The sequence below is a fragment of the Corvus cornix genome, chromosome 6, assembly GCF_000738735.6.
Source record: "Corvus cornix cornix isolate S_Up_H32 chromosome 6, ASM73873v5, whole genome shotgun sequence".
Classification (NCBI taxonomy): Eukaryota; Metazoa; Chordata; class Aves; order Passeriformes; family Corvidae; genus Corvus; species Corvus cornix.
The window spans coordinates 2,179,403-2,199,584 of NC_046336.1; the positions used below are offsets into that span (position 1 = coordinate 2,179,403).

At 45.9% G+C, this 20,182-nt stretch overlaps 1 protein-coding gene across 11 annotated transcripts in view; it reads right to left on the reverse strand.

Annotated features, from left to right (window-relative positions):
- Positions 1-20,182, reverse strand: part of PTPRE (protein tyrosine phosphatase receptor type E) — an 88,199-nt gene that overhangs the window by 38,741 nt on the left and 29,276 nt on the right. Inside the window, exon 1 of one of the 11 annotated variants that reach the window (XM_019291262.3) lies at positions 1,940-6,653. The exons of 9 other annotated variants lie outside the window; for them this stretch is intronic. The gene's annotated coding sequence lies outside the window, so the exon portion shown is untranslated. Of the gene's footprint in view, positions 1-37; positions 246-1,939; positions 6,654-20,182 lie in introns of those variants that run through there. One more of the 11 variants, XM_039553514.1, reaches the window with a different exon arrangement.

A 20,182-nucleotide genomic window follows, 5' to 3' on the forward strand; every position in this document is an offset into this window, starting at 1 on the left:
CTGCTCCTGTTCCAGTGTCCCACCCCTCCAACCTCACCTTGCTCCTGTCCACGCTCGGTGTCCCACGCCAGCTGCCAGCAGGTGACTCCACACACAGGAGCCCTTCTCAGCCAGCTGCTTCCATTCGAAGCACAAAACCTGCTGCAGAAGTATTCCTGGAGCTGAAGGATGTTTCTTGAGCTCCAGGAAGAGCTGAATTAGCTGACTGCAGTATTTAAATGCCCATCTTTCCGCAGGTTCGTGTAATCAATCCCCTGAGGTGAATCTCTGTTGTGTGACATTTTTGCAGAAAGAACTGACTCTTTTCAGTTCATGGGGTATTTTTACTTCTCCCCTGCAGTTGGGCTTGGACTTACTCCCTTTTTTTCAGGCCTCTTTCACCATTTCCTCCTCGCTGACATTCTGGGTTGCGGCAGCAGCGGTTCTGCAATGCAGGGCTGAGTGCATGCAATTAACAACTTGCTCTCAGTTAGCAAAACGACTTGGGGAGAGCCAGTGGCACCTCCTGTACCTGCTGCTGACGTGTGAAAGAGTTAACAGAACCTTTCATTAGCGCTATCAGCAGCCAGCCACGCAGTTTTATATATAGAAAAGCTTATCATGAGTGAGGAGCCAGCCCGCCCTGGCCCCTCTTTCCCAGCAGCATTTGAGGAACGTCTGAGTAAGCCCAGCTTTTGAAGCCTGCAAAGAGGAGCCAAGCTATTCAAAGAGAGTGTGGGAGAAAAGGCCTTGGCTGATTTTGGGCAGAGGAGGTTTATAAACTGCCTGGGCTCCTGCTGGTAACCCCAGCTTGCTCTGTCAGTCCCTACCCCGAATCACTGGGAATTCTAGATCAGAGGCAGAAGCCTAAAAGACACTTGAAAGTTTCGAGACAGAGGCTCGGCACAGACAAAATCACATCCAGAGCCTGAGTTCCAGCTTGAAAGGGGGTGAATCTGTGGAGCCACTCCCCGCAGTCGGTGACAGGGACAGAGGTGGCAGAGCAGGATGTCAGTGCTGAGTCAGCAGGAAGCCCCAGGCTCTGGCCACTGTCACTGTCCCCACAGGGAGAGGAAGTGGTTGTGACTCCGGGGCTGGTGGTGGCAGCTGTGACACCCAACCACGGCTGCCACCTCCACACCCCCGCTGCTGTCACTGTCCCCAGGGCACCTCACACAGCCCCCGTTAAGGGATGCCCAGTGCCCAAGGGGAGGATCGAGCCATGAGAGACTGAGCTAAGATGAAGGCACTGAGGGTTTTTATGGGGAAAATGAAGGAAAAACCATTGGATTATTTTCTAAGTGCTTGTTGTGTACTACCAGGTCTATGCCACAGCCATTTCACACTCCCGTGCCACAGGATGTGTCTCTTGCTGTATATTCACTGTCCATCCAGTTTGGTCTCATTTTTGTTACGAAAGGTCTCTGCAGCAAGGCTCTCTTTTGAATTATTTCCTATTTCACCTGCAAGCTCAGCAAAGGACTGAGGTCATTAATGCAGAAACACGGAGAAGGAAAAGAGACTCATCATACTAATCAGGGCACTAATTAAGTAATTCAACATTGGCCAGCAACAAAGCTCCAGGACTTCCTTAGGAAATCTTAGAGGAACAAACATTTCAGATAAAACCCACTCTGACTGGTTTTAACATCTCAATGATATATTTTATGATACTAAACAGCTACCCATACCCCAAATTAATGACATTTTACTGAACAGGGACAGGGAACCTTTCAAGCCAAAGCAAAAGCTTGCAGCTCCATTTTCCCAAGTTTCCAGCACCCCCCTGTCCCAAAAGGCCTGTGACTGAAGTCCCAAATTAGCGTCACCTCTCCCTGTGCTGTCAGCAAATCAATCTGGGCTGCTTTTCAAGCAGGGCTCACACATAAATCAGGCAGTCTGCCATTGATTCGCATGAGAAACCCTTGAGCAGCAGAGTGAAACACCAATAAAATCTTACCATTAACTTGAGAAGTTGCCTTTGGTTCCGTCCCAGCGGCCCCTCTGCTCCTCAGTTGCAGAAAATGTGTCCTCACACAGATGCTCCCTTGCAATGGCTCTGGATGAGTGTTTAAAATTGCTTCTTGAACACAAAAACTAATTACAGCCAAGGCGAAATACTCACAGAAGAGTTTCATGCTGCATCATGGCCAGATTGAACGCTTGTGTTTCAGCAGCAGTTTCATTTTGGAAGAGAGAAGGGGAGGATGGGAAAAAGCAAAAGTGTGCCCTGACTCTCTAGAGTTAGAAAAGGGGAACACACAACTGGATGTGGGAGAAAAGGACAGAAGGACGGAAGGACGGAAGGGTTGTGTGTCAGCACAGCAGGTTGGAAATCTTACAGGTGTATCTGAAGTCTAGTAGAGCTTTGCATCACAAAAAGCCAAATCCAAACAACAAAAGGAAAGCTCAGGTTGAGTGATGGATTTAAGCATGCATGGGGAGCTCTGACACTGCTTTTGGTGCCAGCACCAGTCACTAAACACGTGCAGAGGCAGCGGCTCACTCCTGAGCCTCCTGATTGTTCTCCAACTCCACCATGACCTGAGCTCCTCCACACCAGGTCCTTGCAGACCCAGAACCCCACAGTCCCTCCAGGCAGGAAACAGCACCAGGGACACCCTTCAGGGATGATACCTGGGAAGGAAACTTAAGCAACAGAGCCTTAGGCACATTTTTCAGAGTCAAATCCATTGTTTGGCCAAATTTAAACACAGAGGGATCTTTTCAGAGGTGAAGATGGAAATGGAGACTGACAATATGAAAGTTAACAGTAAAGGTTCTCCTTGACTGGTCAGCTCGCTGGTGGGATGGGTCAGGAATTCCAGCCCCACCACAGAGCTGCTCAGATCTGCAGCTTCAGGGAACCCAGCCATCCCCCTCTCCTCCTCCCTGCTTTGTGTCCTCCATGGAGTTAACACGTCTGATGTGCACCTTTAGTAGAAAAAGTTCTTGCTTTTAAACCTTCAGCCGCTTCCCAAGATTTTTAGCAGTTCTGTAATTGGAGAAGCAGTGTTGGCAGCACTGTTCCAAGGTTTCTAATTCCTCTCCTCACCTCTGCAGTGGCTGAGACTCTCCTCCAGCAGCTTCCCTGGGCACGGAGCTGCCAAGACTGAGAGGAGAAATCTTTTTATGATGAGGTGGGCAGGCCCTGGCACAGGGTGCCCAGAGAAGCTGTGGCTGCCCCTGGATCCCTGAAGTGTCCAAGGCCAGGTTGGACGGGACTGGAGCAGGTAACTTGATGATCTCAAAGCTCTTCCCAATTGACATGATTCTGTGAGTCCATGTCCCTGCTCATTGTGGGGGGCTGGATTAGGTGGCCTTTAAAGGTCCCCTCCAGCCCAAACTGTTCCACGTTTCTGTGGATCCTCCTGCTCCCAGCACACACAGCAGGGCTGGATCAGCTGCTGTAGAGCACAAAGGGTTTGCCAGCACGAGGTTTTGCACATTCTCATTCCTTTTGTCTCCTACGCCCCGCTTGTTCCCACTACGCCAACACACCGTACATCACCCTGCAAACGAGGGGGAGGAGCAGGGAAAACTCACTTTCTCCTGAAATCTGAACCAGTTTAATGATCAAACTCACAGGCACAGCCCAACCAATGGCTGAGACAGCAAAACTGGGATGCCAAAACAGGGATGGGCAAGGGATGCAGAGCAGCAGCAGTGACAACAGGGCAGGACATCGGTGTCACGTCTCTAATTCCAGGGACTGCGCTTTCACAGCCTCCTTGGCACAGTTGGTGCAGCTCTGTCAGACGACACCTTGTTGATGTCAGACAGACAGACAGGATCTGCTTTTCCAGCTGAAATAATGCCTTACAGACCTTATTTCTTAAGGCCTCCACCTCAGGTTCTCCCCTTTTTTTAAGCTCAGAGTATTTTCCACAGCCATGCTCAAGCTTCTTCTCAGCCCCTGTTTATGACCTCCATCCATGACCTGGCCCATGTGGACCCTCCTGTCAGCACAAGGATGCACCATCCACATCCCGAGCTGCCAACCACCCAGGAGTGACTGTCACCAAACATTCCCCACAGCCAGGAACCCAAACCATCCCAGGAAAACCCCCCTCTCCAGAGGTGTTTGGATACAGCCCCCTCACGCTGAGCCAGCTGCATCCACACACTGACAAAACCATGAAGCAGAATCTTTCTGAACACAGTAAAAGTCACTTTAGGGATTATTTCTAAAGCCAAACCAACAGGATTTTTTGATGTTGAGATTAAGCCACTGATCACATGAGGCGAGCACAGGACCCTGCTTGCTCTGTACATCCCAGGGGCTCTCTGGAAGCATCAGCTTCAAACCAGCTCATGCTGAAGTTTACACCAGGAAAAAATCCATAGTCTTTGTAGCCTTTTCCCCCTGCAGCTTCCACTTACGAAATGTGTATTCACTTATGTGTATTTTCGTACGTGTACAATTCTCCCTCCAAATTTTTACAAAGCAACACTAAAACTCCAACTAACAAAAGCTACTCCAGAACATTTATCCGCCACAAAGTCTCCTGAGAGAGGCAGCAGTCACAACAAAAAGGTTCCTGATACCGCAGCCACGCGCTCCTGGTGCAAACCTGGCTTTTCCAAGCCCTTCCCAGTGACCAGCAGGGAAATTACATGAGTACAAAACAATTACAAACCTAATGAAGCAAACGATGCCAGATGTTGAACTTAGGCCCCAGATAATTCCTGGGAACACCTGTTCCCTGCCCGGGGGTGTATCCCAACAGCAGCATGTGGAAATGTGTGAGGAGATTCAAGGGAACATCTGTTTTTCCATGAGCTGCTGGCTGAGCATTCATCAAAAGGCCGATATTCCAATTATTTATTTGGAATGGCTGCTCTGGGCACAGGCAGCAGCTCCCTGCTCCTGCAGCACCAGGAATTAAAGCAACGGCCTGGCCTGGTACAGATACAGCATCTGCCACCAGTGCTCGCTATTCCTCTTTTCCTCTGACATTCCCAAAGTTAGCAGATATATATTTACTTCCCAGAACTAAACTTACGGCATCAACAGCACCAGCTTTAATTCTAAATCTGGCTCTGGGACATGAAATGCATCTGATTTTCTCATCCATTATTAAGTCCCAGGCATGCTAATAAGGCGTTTATCTCCAAAAAAGATCATTACCCATGCAGATTTCTAGGGATAGTCAAGTTCTTCACAGCCTGGAGTCTCAGGACATAAATAGAAACTGCTTTTACTATTAAAATTAAACCAGCAAGCCTGGGAGTTATTAGAACAGTAAAACCCAAGCCTGCAGCGTGGTTGTGCAGGCAGCTCTGGGAGCCTGCATCAAATCCCAGGGATGCAGGCACTGCAACCTGCCACAGAAACTGCAGGAATGCTGAGTGCCTGCATCCCTGGAATTCCCCCATGCCAGCTTCACAAACAGTGCTGGAAGCATGAACAGGAGCCCTTGGTCTGCAGTGAGAAAATCAAATGCCCCCTGAATAAAGCACCTGCAACGTTTCATGCATAATGCAGAATTACGGTTTCCTGGCAGGGGAGAGATTTTTCTTTGCTCAAGTCTGGAAAAGAATTCATACCATAAAATAGGAACAACATCAACAATAACCCCAAGAGGAAAACGCTGACACAGGCTGGAGAAACCACTGGAGAGAAAAATGAGTTTAGTAACAAGGTGTCTGTAGCAGTTGGGGGAGAATAAAAGCAGCAAGAACTGCCACCCCCTCCTGTAATTCAGATTTCGAGGGCATTCACCACACCTCTGGAGGACTGCACTGAATTTTCCATCATTTCAGCTCAGATCAGTCTTGGGCTGGGAAAATTCAAGAAAACCCAAAAAACGGTGTCAGTCTGAGCTGAGTCTTTGGAGTATCTTTCAAAGTCTGATGACTTCTCAAGCTTTAAGCTTGTCCTGAATTTAGAGAAATGGAAAGATACTGAAAGATATTGAAGGAGAAAACCAAATTACTGTCATCATTTTGGAGATGAATCCTACCTGAGACGTGTGTGATGTTGGGAGACGAAGCAGCCAAAAATCAGCTGGAAATTGAAGGAGTGAGGGGCAGGGCAGGAAGGCACAATTTAAATGTTGGAATCTCCATTTAAAACACCTGCACTCCATTCACTCTTTAGCATAAGCTGCATGATACAGACAATAAGCTTTAAAAATAGTTTTATATTCAGCTTAGAAAAAACAATGAAGCAGTTCTCAAGTTTTAGTTAGGTGCCACTCCTAACACAATTAAGCTAAAAATTGGAGCTGAAAATTTAAAAATGATGCTCGGTATCACCTGCAAATCACACGACAGCTGAACACCATTTCAGAGAAATGACTCTGACACCAAAGATAGAGCTGGGCTAAAATCTACCAAAAAAGATGACAATCCCTGATGGCTGCACTGATAATAGACACTGAGCTGCACAAAGCACTCACAGCTACACCACCAGAGATGTCCCTTCCCTGTGCCCACCTCACCTCCCAACCACCATCATCTCTTTTACAGCTACCATCATCTCTTTTACAGCCATCATCATCTCTTCTACAGCCCTACAAACTGATGGATTCATGTTCATTCCTTGAAGCAACGACATTCATATTGCAAAGGCTCCTGATGAGCTCTAAAAAATGATCTGTCACCCCTTCAGATCCTAGCTGGAAGCATGGGCTCTTCCCACAGGTCCCACCGCAGGCAACTCAGGTTTCCACTTGGGGGAATGGCTTCCCAGTGCCAGAGGGCAGGGCTGGATGGGAGATTGGGCAGGAATTGTTCCCTGGGAGGGTGGGCAGGCCCTGGCACAGGGTGCCCAGAGCAGCTGGGGCTGCCCCTGGATCCCTGGCAGTGCCCAAGGCCAGGCTGGACATTGGGGCTTGGAGCAGCCTGGGACAGTGGGAGGTGTCCCTGCCCATGGCAGGGCTGGCACTGGATGGGCTTTGAGGTTTCCAGGCCAAACCATCCTGGGATTTTATGATTCTCTGAGGTGAAATCCAAAGCATGAGAATTTCTCATACTCTCTGTCCCAGTTGGTGTGCACGGCCCATGAGAACCTGGATTAAGCCTCAGCCTGAAGGCGCCCTGACGGACAGGAAGAATTCATGTGGGGGATAAAAAACCCCCCAACCAAATAGATCAAACTCCCCAATAAAAGAACACACACACCCCCCAACAGGCCATTAACCACCTCCCTCTTTCTTTCTTTGGAACCACGTAACTAATCCAGATAGAAATAAATTATAGTGGCAACATGTCCAAAATACAGGGTGGATGGGGAAACATGGCAAAGACCATCAAAAGGAGATTTAAAAACCCCAAACAAACAAAACTGGAAGAAATTACTCTCCAGTGATTCCTCTTGCCCCAGTGAGTTTCTTGGTGTTAATTCCCAACTCTCCCCTCCACTCCAAGTCTGGCCCATCCCCTCCCAGCCCCCGGTGCAAACCTCGTCTCTGCCGAGGGCCGTGCTCTCTAAGCCTCTGGCCTTGCAAGGCAGCAATTTTCTCACAAATAATCCTTGCAGTTTCATGCTTTTTCATTATTCTAGTACAGGAAATGGCTCAAAACAAAACTGAAGGCTTCCACCTATATTTTTTGTTTAGCTCACCACCCAGCACATCACTGCTCTGGCTGGGTAATAGAATTGTTGTAATATTGATCAGAAGCTTCCAAAACACTGCAGAATTGGGGTTTTTTTTCTATTAAGAGGTCTCTCTGTTTTTGTGATTATATTTGATACAGAGATATGACAGCCATCCCATTATTTTTATGATTCCAAGACTTTCTGGAGCAACAGCTCGTCAGGCTCTCTGACTACAGAGGCTGAAAAAATCCTTTAATTTCCACATCAAACCCCTGCTGAGGAATCTGGCGTTGCACATCCACTCCCAACAGAGGTACAACCATCCTCTTCAAAGCCTAGGCTGGGCAAAAAGGGAATTTCCCTTCAGAATAAACACTGGGGTGGCATTTCCATTATCCTGTTGTCACGAAAAGCAGGATCAAAGTGATGAAGAAACACACCCAGAGCCACACAGAGGCCCAGGGCGTATCTGAAGTGCCATCTATTTTTGATGTTATTTTAGAAATAATAACCCAAAGTTATTTTCTTAGTAATTAAAAAACCTGGAAGACCAATGATTTTGTGCTACTGTTCTCAAGCAAGACCCACCTGATCAATAAATACCAAATTACAGCATTTTCACATCTTTTGAAAATGTATTTTGAGGAAGAAGTGCCCCAGGCCAGGTTGGATGGGGTTTGGAGCACCCTGGGATAGTGGAAGGTGTCCCTGTCCATGAGTGGATGAGCTTTAAGGTCTCTTCCAAGCCGAACCATTCCATGATTTTATGTAGAAATTCCAAGTGTGTAATGATGCCCCTGCCCATCTTACACTGAGTATCTTAAGTGAAGACTGGAAACCTTAAACTCTGTTATTTAGAAAAGTATTTCCATTCTCAGCTGTGAGACAAACTCAGAAAAATTCATTTGCCTTCCATAATTAAATTACCCCAATGCTGCAACACTTCAGGCAGAAAAAGGTTGAAGCATCAAGAAACACTCAGATAATTCTTCCCTAACTTCTGTCTAATGTCTGTTCTTTCCTTCTGAATGAAAACATAAATTTCATTAGTGGAATATGATTAAACCTTGGTTTTTTCCTATCTGAAAACCCAGTAATCACCACCTGAGCATGCCAGCTGTCAATGACAACAGCCTCAGGCTCTGATCTGCAGGAACTGAACAATTAGTAATTAATTAGAACAAAGCTGAGTAGTACAACACAAGCTGGATTGTCAGCTAGAGTTATTAGAGTTGCAGAATTAGGGTTGGGACTCCTGCTACGTGTGAGCACAGCAAGCTCACGGTTTCTTCAGCAAGTTCACAGAAAACTTCCCTTCAAAATGTGATTTTTCCTTTTTCTCCTTGAAGTGACAGGACAGAACTCCTGTCCCCAAAAATGCACCTCTTCTCCACAGCGCTGCAGGATGACAGACAGAGTGTCTGCCTTGCCCAGCCCTCTGGCCTCTGCACCCAGTTCTCTCAAACAAATAAAGTTCTACTGCCTCCAAAATACACCTCTGCTCATCCTTGGTATCTGGAAAATTCTTCACAGAGAGTAAAATTTGATGAAACTGCTCCTTAATTTGATTTTCATCCTCACAAATTCTTTACTAACAACCCCCTAAAGCCATGCCCTGTGTGACACAGTTCTTCATGCTCAGGGAAGGAACAGGCAAGGACAGTCCCCAGCTGATACTCCAATTTTTGGGTGTTGTGATTGTGCAGAAGTAACGAGGCCTTTGCAAACACACCCATCACTGCTCTGCCTCCCCCTTCCATCGAACTCCCTGATCACCACTTCTTCTCCAAAGCACAACCAGCAGCCTCGGGGCTCTCTGGGGATGGGCAGGTAACAGGAGGAGCGCAGAGAGAGGCTGGCAGGCAGCTGCAAGGGAGTTCAAGTGGAAAAAAACTAAAATACACCCCAGAGAGGACGTTTGCAGCCACTTTAGTGCATTGGAGACACCACTTACAAATGTGAGAACAGCAGAAAACAGAAAGTCTCTGTTCACAGCGTGTAGAAACTATTGACAGCGTGGCATGAGTAAAGAAAAACGTTCCTGTACGTGGTGCTTCTGCGTCCTAAGGAAATTTGAATTGTTACAGCCAAAAAAATCACCAGAATATTAATGAAAAACTAATGAAAAGTATGGTATCAGTCCAGCATCGGTTCAGATCTGCTCCATACCTTCACACTAATCCACATTAAATCAAACCAGTGACAAACTGAAACTGTGCCATGAACACAGAATAAAGCAGGAAAAATTGGCGCCAATTTATTGGGTGCTGTAACCTTGGAGATCTCCAAACCTGCTGTGGATTTAGAGGACTAAGATCAAGATTAGAACCCCCCCTTTAACAGAGCAATTCTCAGATAAACACATATTTAGGTCAATGACTTCCCCGCCTTCCCCAAAACTGTGCCACTGACTCCAAGCACAGGAATCTGCATCTTTGGAGAACATGGATCGTCGGCTCAGGCAGCCAAGGGCAGGATTGATTGAGAGTTCTGATGGCTCTGCTAAATAATTGCACCAGAATTTTTGTTTCTTCAGTCACACCTAAATATAAACAGCAACTTTCAATACTGAAATTGGTTTTCTGGTCAGCTCTGGGATTTGGAAATCTTCAGGGAAATGGAATCATAAAATGGTTTGGGCTGGAGGGGGTGTTAAGGATTACCTGGTTCCACCCCTTGCCCTGGGCAGGGACACCTCCCACTGTCCCAGGCTGCTCCCAGCCCCAATGTCCAGCCTGGCCTTGGCCACTGCCAGGGATCCAGGGGCAGCCCCAGCTGCTCTGGGCACCCTGTGCCAGGGCCTGCCCACCCTCACAGGAAGGAATTCCTTCCCAATTTCTAACCTGAATTTCCCCTCTTTCAGCTAGAACCCCTTACTCCTTGTCCCATCACTAAAATTCCTGATGACAAGTCTCTCCCTGACCTCCTTGTATTCCCTTCAGATGCTGGAAGGTGCTGCGAGGTCTCCACACAACCTTCTCCTCCCCAGGCTGACCACAACAATCCACGTTACTCACTGCTGCTCAAAGCCACATGTCTGTCCCATAAATGTTGTGTTCGGGACATCTGACTTCACAGCTCTGGAAATCCCACTGCACACTGTCTCATAAAACTGCGAGTCCTCAACCTTCACCAGGGTTATATTGTCTGGATAATCAAAAAAGTTTCATCTATTTTAGGCCTCTTTCCAAAATGTTGATTTGTTACCTCTTCCCTTTAACCATTCAATGTTTCAGCCTAGGAGGTTATACCCCAATAAAGGACAAAATTGTGCCAAAGGGTGCAAATAGTCTGAAATGCATCAATCTAGCGACAGGAAAGCCAGGAAGAGCTGTCAGGAATATTTGCATGACCACAGCCAAACTTGAAATGCCAAACCATTTCTGCAAGAGCTCCTGTTTAAAAAAAATAGGTTTAAAGCACTGATGTAGGAGACAGGGCTAAAGCCAAATCTCCTAAGGTTAGTCCAGCAAAGGGCACCTTTGCTGAGCCAGGTCCTAGAGCAGATTTCGATGTGCAGTGGCATTGCTGCAGGCAGGATGCCTCCCCAAAGGCAGGATTTGGCACATTCCCATTGGGATTCTCCAGGTTCCTGCAGGTCCAGGTCTACCAAATTTACCAGCCCCTCCCAGCTGGGTGCTGCAGGCAAACTGGGCCCTGCTCCAGTGCCCTGCCTCAGGATCCCACGGGATTTGAGCAGGGATCGGAGAACAGCTTGGAAAACTTATGTACAACCTCCAAATCTACAAATGACTTCCACTGCTGCCCACACACTCCGTAGTCATATTCAGCAGCTCAGAAACTTGAGGAGAGGGAGCTTTTCTTGCCCCAAAGAAGAGCAGAGAATGATAAATTAAATACCAGCACTATATTTAGAAAATAAACTCTTTCCGCTGCAGTTATAATTTGCCGAGTGTCACAACATTTTGAGTTTCCTTGGAAATATTATCTGCAGGGGAAAAAAACACATTTAAACACGGCACATTCTCACTCCCATTTCCAGCTGTAGCAGAGGACAGCTCAAAAACCCTTCCCAAGAAAACATGGCACAAGGACTGGGTGTCAGTCACTGCTCCTGCCCCTGGGCTGCACCACCCCTGCATCCCTGACACTCCATCCACACATTTCCCAACTCCCACCTTTTACTATTCCTAGCCCCACTAAACTCACAGATTTTGGGTTTAAGTTGGTTTATTTGCATTATGAAAGGGAAAAAAAAAATACGTTTTTCTCCTCAGAGAGCAGCAGAGTGAAGGTTGGGAGATGCTGAATGGCCTCCTTTGATGTGAGAGGTTTACACTTGACCTTCTGTTTTCCTTCCTGGATATTTAAATCCTGTTGGCTCCGAAAGCTGAGTAACAATGAGATCCACACACTGACCTGCTCCAGTGGAGCTTCGATCCTTCTCCTAAAAGCGAGTCCATGGCACTTGGTTCTAACACTTTTTCAGAGATAAATGACTAATTTTCAGCTTTATTTAGCTCTCTTGGCATTTGAGCAGCTAAATAGATTATTCCAAGCAAAATTTATCACTTCAATAATTCCAACACATCGCCTCAAAAGGCAAGGATTAGTATTTCAAAGACACAGAGCTAATCCCAAAAAATTCTTCCCTGTGAGGGTGGGGAAGCCCTGGCACAGGGTTCCCCTGGATCCCTGGAAGAGTCCAAGGCCAGGCTGGAGCACCCAGGGGTAGTGGAAGGTGTCCCTGCCCATGGCAGGGGTGGAATGGGATGGGGTTTAAGGTCCCTTCCCACCCAAACCAGTCTGGGATTCCATGATTCAAACCAGAGCACCAATGTTTTAACTCAACATCCGAACAAAACCATGAGAAGACGTCAAAACAACCCCTGGAAAAAAGAGAACGTTCTTGTGTCATTTCTAAAACTCACATATGGATCTGAAAGTTGAACTTTATGGCTCATTTCTTCCTCAAAATGAAAACTCCTGAGAAAACAGCACATTTTCTATATAAATAACTGTCAAAGCACACTGTTGTGATGCCTCAACACTCACTTCTGAGACATTTCCAGGATTTTTATTTGTCTTTCTACTGCTATAATCTTTAATTCCTTTTAATCAACACGAAGTATATTATTTAGCTGAAAGTAAGCCAATTTTTATTTGGTAATAAAGCAGCATAATACACACAAGAGAAGCAAGGCACCAATGAAATCTGGGGAAGAGGAAGGAATTCCATTTGAAACGAGGACAAAAACTTTGAATCAGGAAATCTGTGGCTTTCCAAGGAAAGTGAACCTATGTGTCCATTTGGAACAGGAAAAACCAATATTCAATATTCATTTGCATTGCAGAGCAGCTCCGCAGCCCACACAGGGTAAATACACTGGACTCGAATGATTTCTTTGTAACCACATTGAAATGGCTTCATTATAGCATTTTAATTGTGGGTAACTGCAGGGAAATCTATAAAACAGAAAATTAAATAGAAATAGAAAATAGAAAATTCTGCAGCTGGGCAGAATTTTTGAATGGATCTGCTGAAATGCCTCAGAAATAGCAAAAAATAGGGATTTCCTACGTTCAACTTTAGGGAAAGACTGGAGCACGTTGTGGAAAGCAGCCTAATGCCCCTGGCAATGGAAGAGCTAAGCCTGTAATACTTTTCCCTCCTTGTTAACCAAAGGATTACAATCCCTTCCCATCCCTGTGGTTAATGCAGCTAATACAGCCAATACATGTTTATTGGAATTCTCCCTGCAAACCCAGCAAAGCCTTTGGAAATTTCAGCCAAAAAGCATTAAAATGATCTTTAAGTCTTCTTTAGGGCTGTTTCAGATGTGTATTTTATACTTACATATTTATTATCACTAATGTGATATTCACAGATTCTGGGGACTCCACTGCAAACTCACAGAGAATTCCCAGAAATGCTTAGGATCATCTAAAAATGTTCTGGTTTGATGTTAACTTAGGTACAGTTCTCTGACAAAAAAAGTCACTTCAAACCCTGTTCATACTGTGAAGTGTCCTTGGGGAGCTGCTCGTTCCAGTGTGCCACAGCCTCAGGTTACAGACAGCACCGAGCGACCTCCCACTCAAGCGTAGCCAGGGATTCTTCTCCATCTCCTAGGGAAGGGAATTACCCTGGCACTGCAAATGGGAATGCTGGGCTCAGCCATGCTGACTTCCGATTAAAAAATAGAGAGGTTTTAGTTCATGGAATCGTTGATGCTGGAAAAGCCCTCTGAGATCATCAAATCCAACCTCACCACTGCCCCATTTGTCCCCAAGTGTCACATCCACACAGCTTTGAAATCCCTCCAGGGATGGGGACTCCACCCCTGCCCTGGGCAGCTGTGCCAGGGCTGGACAAACCTTTCCATGAGGAAATTTTCCCCAATATCCACCCTGAGCCTGCCCTGGCCCAGCCTGAGGCCGTTCCCTCTCCTCCTGTCCCTGTTCCCTGCCAGCAGAGCCCGACCCCCCGGCTGCCCCCTCCTGTCAGGGACTTGTGCAGAGCCACAAGGTCCCCCCTGAGCCTCCTCTGCTCCAGGTCAGTGTGGAGCATCCCAAAATTCCATTTCTCAGCATTGCTCAGGTTGGAAAAGTCCTGGAAGGTCACCAAGCTCAACCCCAGCCCTGCCAAGGCCACCACTGCCCCATGTCCCCAAGTGCCACATCCACACAGCTTTGAAATCCCTCCAAGGACAGAAACTCCACCACTGCCATCTAGCAATGATAATTTTTAAAAGAATAGGTTTGAATGATCAAAATGATGAACATCAAGTACTCATTTTATCTACAGATTCATGGAAAAAACCCAAATTTTCCACTTCATCAGGAAGGAAGTGGCATAGGGAGCTGATTGATCCCTCTGTCAGGTTATTGCCATGGATAAACAAACAGAGGAAAACCACCACAGGCTTCAAAAGTTATTAATGGGAGAGAAGGGGCAGAGGTCAGGGCTTTATTGCCAATTCCAACTTCTTCACCTTATGAAAGGCAGATTTAATTAAATGTATGTAATTTAAATATATATATTTTTAAATAGCCCAATGCTAAGATTAAACTTAAAAAAAAAGTTCCTGTGTTGTCCTCAGTCACGATTGCTCCTTATCTTCTTGAACTCACAGTAAATCTTGGAAACTCTTTTTAAAGACACTTCAGTGAAAGCAGAACTTCCCAAATCATGTAGAAGGCTAAAAATATTTCAGCAAGGTCCCTCAAAGTCTAAAGTGTCTGTGAGAAAAGTACTTTTCCCACAGAAAAATTCACAGTATTTATAATCTAGAACTGCTTCACATTTACTTCTAAACAGCACAGGTGTGAGACACCACATCAGGTCCCCAAATAAAGTATAAATGTTCTTGTGGAAGGGGAAAAATCATGGAATGGGTTGGGTTGGGAGGGATCTTAAAGCTCATTCTGGCATGGACAGGGACACCTTCCACTACCCCAGGGAAGCCCCATCCAACCTGGCCTTGGACATTCCAGGGATGGAAAAATCCTCTATCTTAGATCTGAATTCTGGTGCTTTGATACTTTGGAAAATTTCGTTAGGCAGCTTTGAAGGCCTTTAATACCAAAAAAGGTTTGGATGTGGGTTTGCATAACCACAAGGAATAGTTCCCCACTTGCACAGGACTCACTCTTCTTAAAATAAAGAGAACTAAATTAAAAATAAATCAAATAAATCAAACTCATGATCTAGCTTACCAAGCAAACTTGACTTTCCATTAGAAATCCTAATACATCTTCCCAATTCTCCGTTTCACACTGATGGGCTTGGCTAAGCAGAAGCCATGTGAAATAGGTGTTATTAAAATGCCATATGCAGCATCAGATGGTATTTCCTTACACAGTTCAGTTTCTGAGCTCTGGAGGAAAAGAAATGGTAATTCTATGCAAAAGAAGCTGTGACTCACCAGCATGCTGCTTTTGCAATTATCAAATTCCCCATTTTTATTTACACGGGTTTGAGCGCTCTTAGATACTTTAAAAACTTCCTGATTAAAGAAAGACCAGAAGCAAAACAAATTTCAGAGATTTGTGTACAAAGAAATCGAGAGAATTGATACCTTGAGGAGCGGCAAAGGAGCTCAATGCTAAAAGCAGGGATTTCACATTCAGGAAATGATGGGATGCATGGATACTTCCTCCAATTTGTAAAATACACCCCAAAAACTTTAAACTTCCCTCAAAGAATCAAAGAGGTGTGATTTTATACACCCCTCATGCACACATTTCATGGGGGCTGTACATAAAACTGAAGACTGCAACAGACTTTTTTAATCTTGCACTTAATAACTTTGTAAGTGTAATTAATGCAGCATTTCTTCTATATTTTTTTTTGCTTAATCCCAATTATTTCAGTTTGAAAGCACCTTCGCCTTTCAGAGTGTAAAATCTGAGATGAAAATACAGCACAAACCAGTTTACATCCTGGAGTCACATCTTTTCAATAAAGATACATGATTAAATGAAGGAAAGTCAGACTAAGCATTAACTTCAACACTTCCTGATGCCAGACTTAGAATAACTGTGTGCCAAGACATGCTTACAAAGTTGAAAGGCAAAAAAAAACCCCACAAACAAATCAAGAAGTTCCCAAACAAGCTGTGGGTTTGGTTTTGTTCTATTTCTTTCATAAAAATGAGAAATCATAACCCCAGGGAAGTCATGAGGCCCAGAGCAGTGTGCTGGGCACTGGGGAGGCACCTCCAGTCCTGGGGGCAGTTTTGGGTCACAAAAGAAAGGGCATGGAGGGGCTGGAGCATGTCCAGGGAAGGGAACGGAGCTGGGAAGGGGCTGGAGAACTCCTGAGGGAGCTGGGAAAGGGGCTCAGGCTGGAGCAAAGGAGGCTCAGGGGGGACCTTGTGGCTCTGCACAAGTCCCTGACAGGAGGGGGCAGCCGGGGGGGTCGGGCTCTGCTGGCAGGGAACAGGGACAGGAGGAGAGGGAACGGCCTCAGGCTGGGCCAGGGCAGGCTCAGGGTGGACAGCAGGAAGGATTCCTTCAATGAAAGGGCTGTTAAACACTGGAAGGGGGTGCCCAGGGTGGTGATGGAGCCCCATCCCTCAAGGTGTCCAAGGCACGACTGGAGGTGGCACTTTTCGATATGGTTGAGTTGGCACGGTGGGATTCAGCTGGAAGTTGGACTTGATGGTTTTGGAGGTCTTTTCCAACCTCAATGATTCCATTTTAAAGCCAATTCCGTATCCCTAGTGAACTGGTTTGCAGCTCTTGGCCACAGAGTCCCTTTGTCCCCCATGTCCCAGCACAACAGTGGCCTGGTAAACGCGGTGCCCTCCAAACACAAACGTGAGGGGGCTGGGCTGAAAACAAAAATTAACAACTAAAGCTGCCTCCTTGCCTTGTACTGATCACAGGGAAAAGAAAAGAAAAGAGGTCACATCAATTCAGCTGAAGCTGGTTAAAAGTGTGTTTTTAGGTTATCCTGCACATCAGCACTGTCAGCACGAAGAGCAGATGCCTGGCTGGGCTTTGGCAGAGCCGCCCTCTTGTCTTGCTGAGCAAAGTGACTCCTGCACCTCCGAGAGATCAGTGAACATCAGCCAGGTAGCACAGCAGTAATCAAAATAATCCACTCATAAATCCTAAATCCACTATATAAGCAGATACTGATAATCATGGGGCGTAACAAATGGTACTGGGAAAATCCTGAAGAAGCTGAAGGAAAAGGAACCCCCAGCAGCGAAACAGGAATTTTGCCTGCAGACAAAGCTCTCGGGGCTGCTACAGCCCCTCCTGAAAACACAGAGCCCACAAGAGCTGGTTGGTTTGGAACATGAAGGTTTTCCTCTGCAAGCCAAGCTGACAGCAAACATATGCTCAAGTGCTGCTGCAGCAGACAGCGAAGCCTGGCTACTTTGCAGTAATAAATATTAAATAACTACATATGTTACATAAATATTTTTAAATCATATTACCAGAATAAATGTATCAAATAATATTTAATAGCATAATATTGTTAAATAATAATAAAAAAAATTGAATAATTATTCTGCTTTTTTATTTCAGTTGTGCACAGACTGGGTTAGATTAAGTGTTCACATCAGTGAGCATCACACGGATATCACAGCTGCCTTGCTGAAGGAGACAAATGCTGTACAAGGTTATAATCATGAATAAACCACCTGAAAGGTCCATACTCCCTAATTTACAATGCCAAGGTTTTTTCTGACCCCAAAGAGTGAGAGCAAATGCAAATGCAAAGTTCTGCTTCCTCCAGACCTTGTTTGTACCATTTCAACACATCTGGTACATTCCTGTGCATGACATTCCCCTTCTCATCCCAAATTCACCCATCAGCTGCAAACCTTGCTGCTCTACAGCTGAATACACTCAATTATTGCTGCAGCTTGACCTGGGAAACAGGAGTGGCTTTCCTTTATTTTCCTGCTCCATTCCAGCCCAGACTCAGCTGGGGCTGATGTTTGATCCCCTCATTTCTGTTCTATCAGTCTGGGCCTACCAACCAGTCCAGCAACCTCAAACCATTCTGAACAATTTTACCTGAAGAAAACCAGCAAAATTCCTTAAAAACAGGAAAGATTTGTGGATGAGCCATAGTACAGCACAGCCAAGGAAAAGCTTCAGCTTTTCAGAATGGTTTGGGCAGGCAGGGACCGTAAGGACCTTCCAGTGTATTCCTCTTGCAGTTCAGAGAGAAGAGAATTCATCAGGGAAAATATTCTGCTTATCATGAGTGATGGTTTCTCATTTCAGCTCAGACCTTGCCACCTGGCCAGTGATCCTCAAAAAGCTGACACTTACAGAAAGAAACATCACAGTTTTGGGATGGGAAGGAGTATTCACCACAATAGCTCTAAGAGCTCAAAAACGCTGTATTTTCCATTTATGTGAAAAAAAGAAGTGAAAAAGAAATCTCCTCAGAACAGCGTGACCCTGCTGGAGAAAAGGGCTGCTGTGTTTTCCCACCGGTGCCTGGAACAGACAAAAGTGGAAGCTGGTGGCTAAAGGAACAGCTAAAAATACCCCAAGCAGTCTGGAGCTGAGAGTTGTGTGCCCTCACCGCAATTAGCAAATTGCATATTCAGTTTCACTGACACTAATGAGTGCAGTCGAGTTCATCTACACCTCAATTAACTTCAAGAGACGCTTCTTTTCCACAAATAATGGCACTTGCTCCTTGCTTTTGCACTGTCCTTCTTTCTGCCTGACCCCTAGGGCAGTAAATCACTGCCTCATTTGCTGCAAATACAGTTTGGAGGGATTAAGTGGGTGAAAGAGAAGAGAAAAATGCACTTCCAACACGGGGAGGAAGGGAGAAGGAAACTCCTGCACTGGATGGGAGCCAATGGATGCCAGCAGGTTTTGGGGATACAGCTGTAGTTGAGTGTATTTAAGGAAAATCTGGAAGTTTCACTGAAGGAAAAGTCCAGCACAGGGAACAAGGCACCTCTGGTACTTCTCTGGGACCTTTCCAGGTGTGACCACCACGTTGTATCAGAGGTTAAAAATCTGTTTCCAGCTCAAGTGGGAAGAGAAATCCCAGCCTGTACAAGAGTTCCCCACAGCAGGATTAGCAGGTGGGACCAGGAGGCTGCAGTTTGCCACTGCTTATGCTGAACAAAGTCCTCGTAGATCTTCCTCTACTTCTCTCCTTGAAGGAGACAAGAAAGAGGTTGGTAGGGGCTGGACTTCAAACAAAAAAATGGCAATGCAGTGTTTAATCAGCAGATGATTTTAAGCATTACATTTAAAGCAATGAAGTAAAGGTTGAAGGATCATTCAGAGGGGAGGAAGAGGAAATGGATTTTTGGTACCTGGGAAAATAAGATGAGAAATAAATCAAGAGATGAGGCGATTTCAACCCCAAACCACCAGTGAGGATGATACTGAGGAAGGATTGCCTGGATACCCATGGGAGCAGCAGGCTGGGGGAGAACACAGGGATGCGTCCCAACCCAGCCACCACCAGACCTCACTGTTGGATTTGCTCTTTATCCCATGAGCTCCTAACACACAATCACAGAATCATGGAATGTTTGGGTTGGAAAGGACCTTAAAGTCTGTCCAGTGCCACTCCTGCCATGGAAGGGACACCTTCTGAAGCTATCCCAGGCTGCTCCAAGCCCCAATGTCCAGCCTGGCCTTGGGCACTGCCAGGGATCCAGGGGCAGCCCCAGCTGCTCTGGGCACCCTGTGCCAGGGCCTGCCCAGCCTCACAATCAACCTTCCCTTCTGTTCAGATGCTGACAGCACTAATTACCAGAGAAGTGTGCAAACAGATGCTAATTTGAAGCAGTATCACTCAGGAGAAGCCGTTTGGCAAGAGGCAGTGGCTGATGGAAAATCCAGCTATTGATTTTCCTATCGGCTGCTGTCATCGCTGCTGCTGCCTACAAATAAACAATCCAGAGAATATTTGCTTTCCAATGACAGCTGGTGTCAGCATCACTATGCATTTGCTGTCAAGCTTCCTGCAGAATAAACTGATATTTTGCTATTTAATGTGTTTCAAAATCATCAGTGCAATTCCTGATGGCATTGTTGTATCAAATGTACGTGTATCCTAAAGCCCTGGCAAAGCACTGAGCATCCACAGCCAGTTCCCATTGAAATCCTTAAAAACTCTTCTCAAGACATGGCATTAAAAAGGATTGCTCCTTTTGAACATATTTATTAAGGAAGAGAAAAAAACTCTAT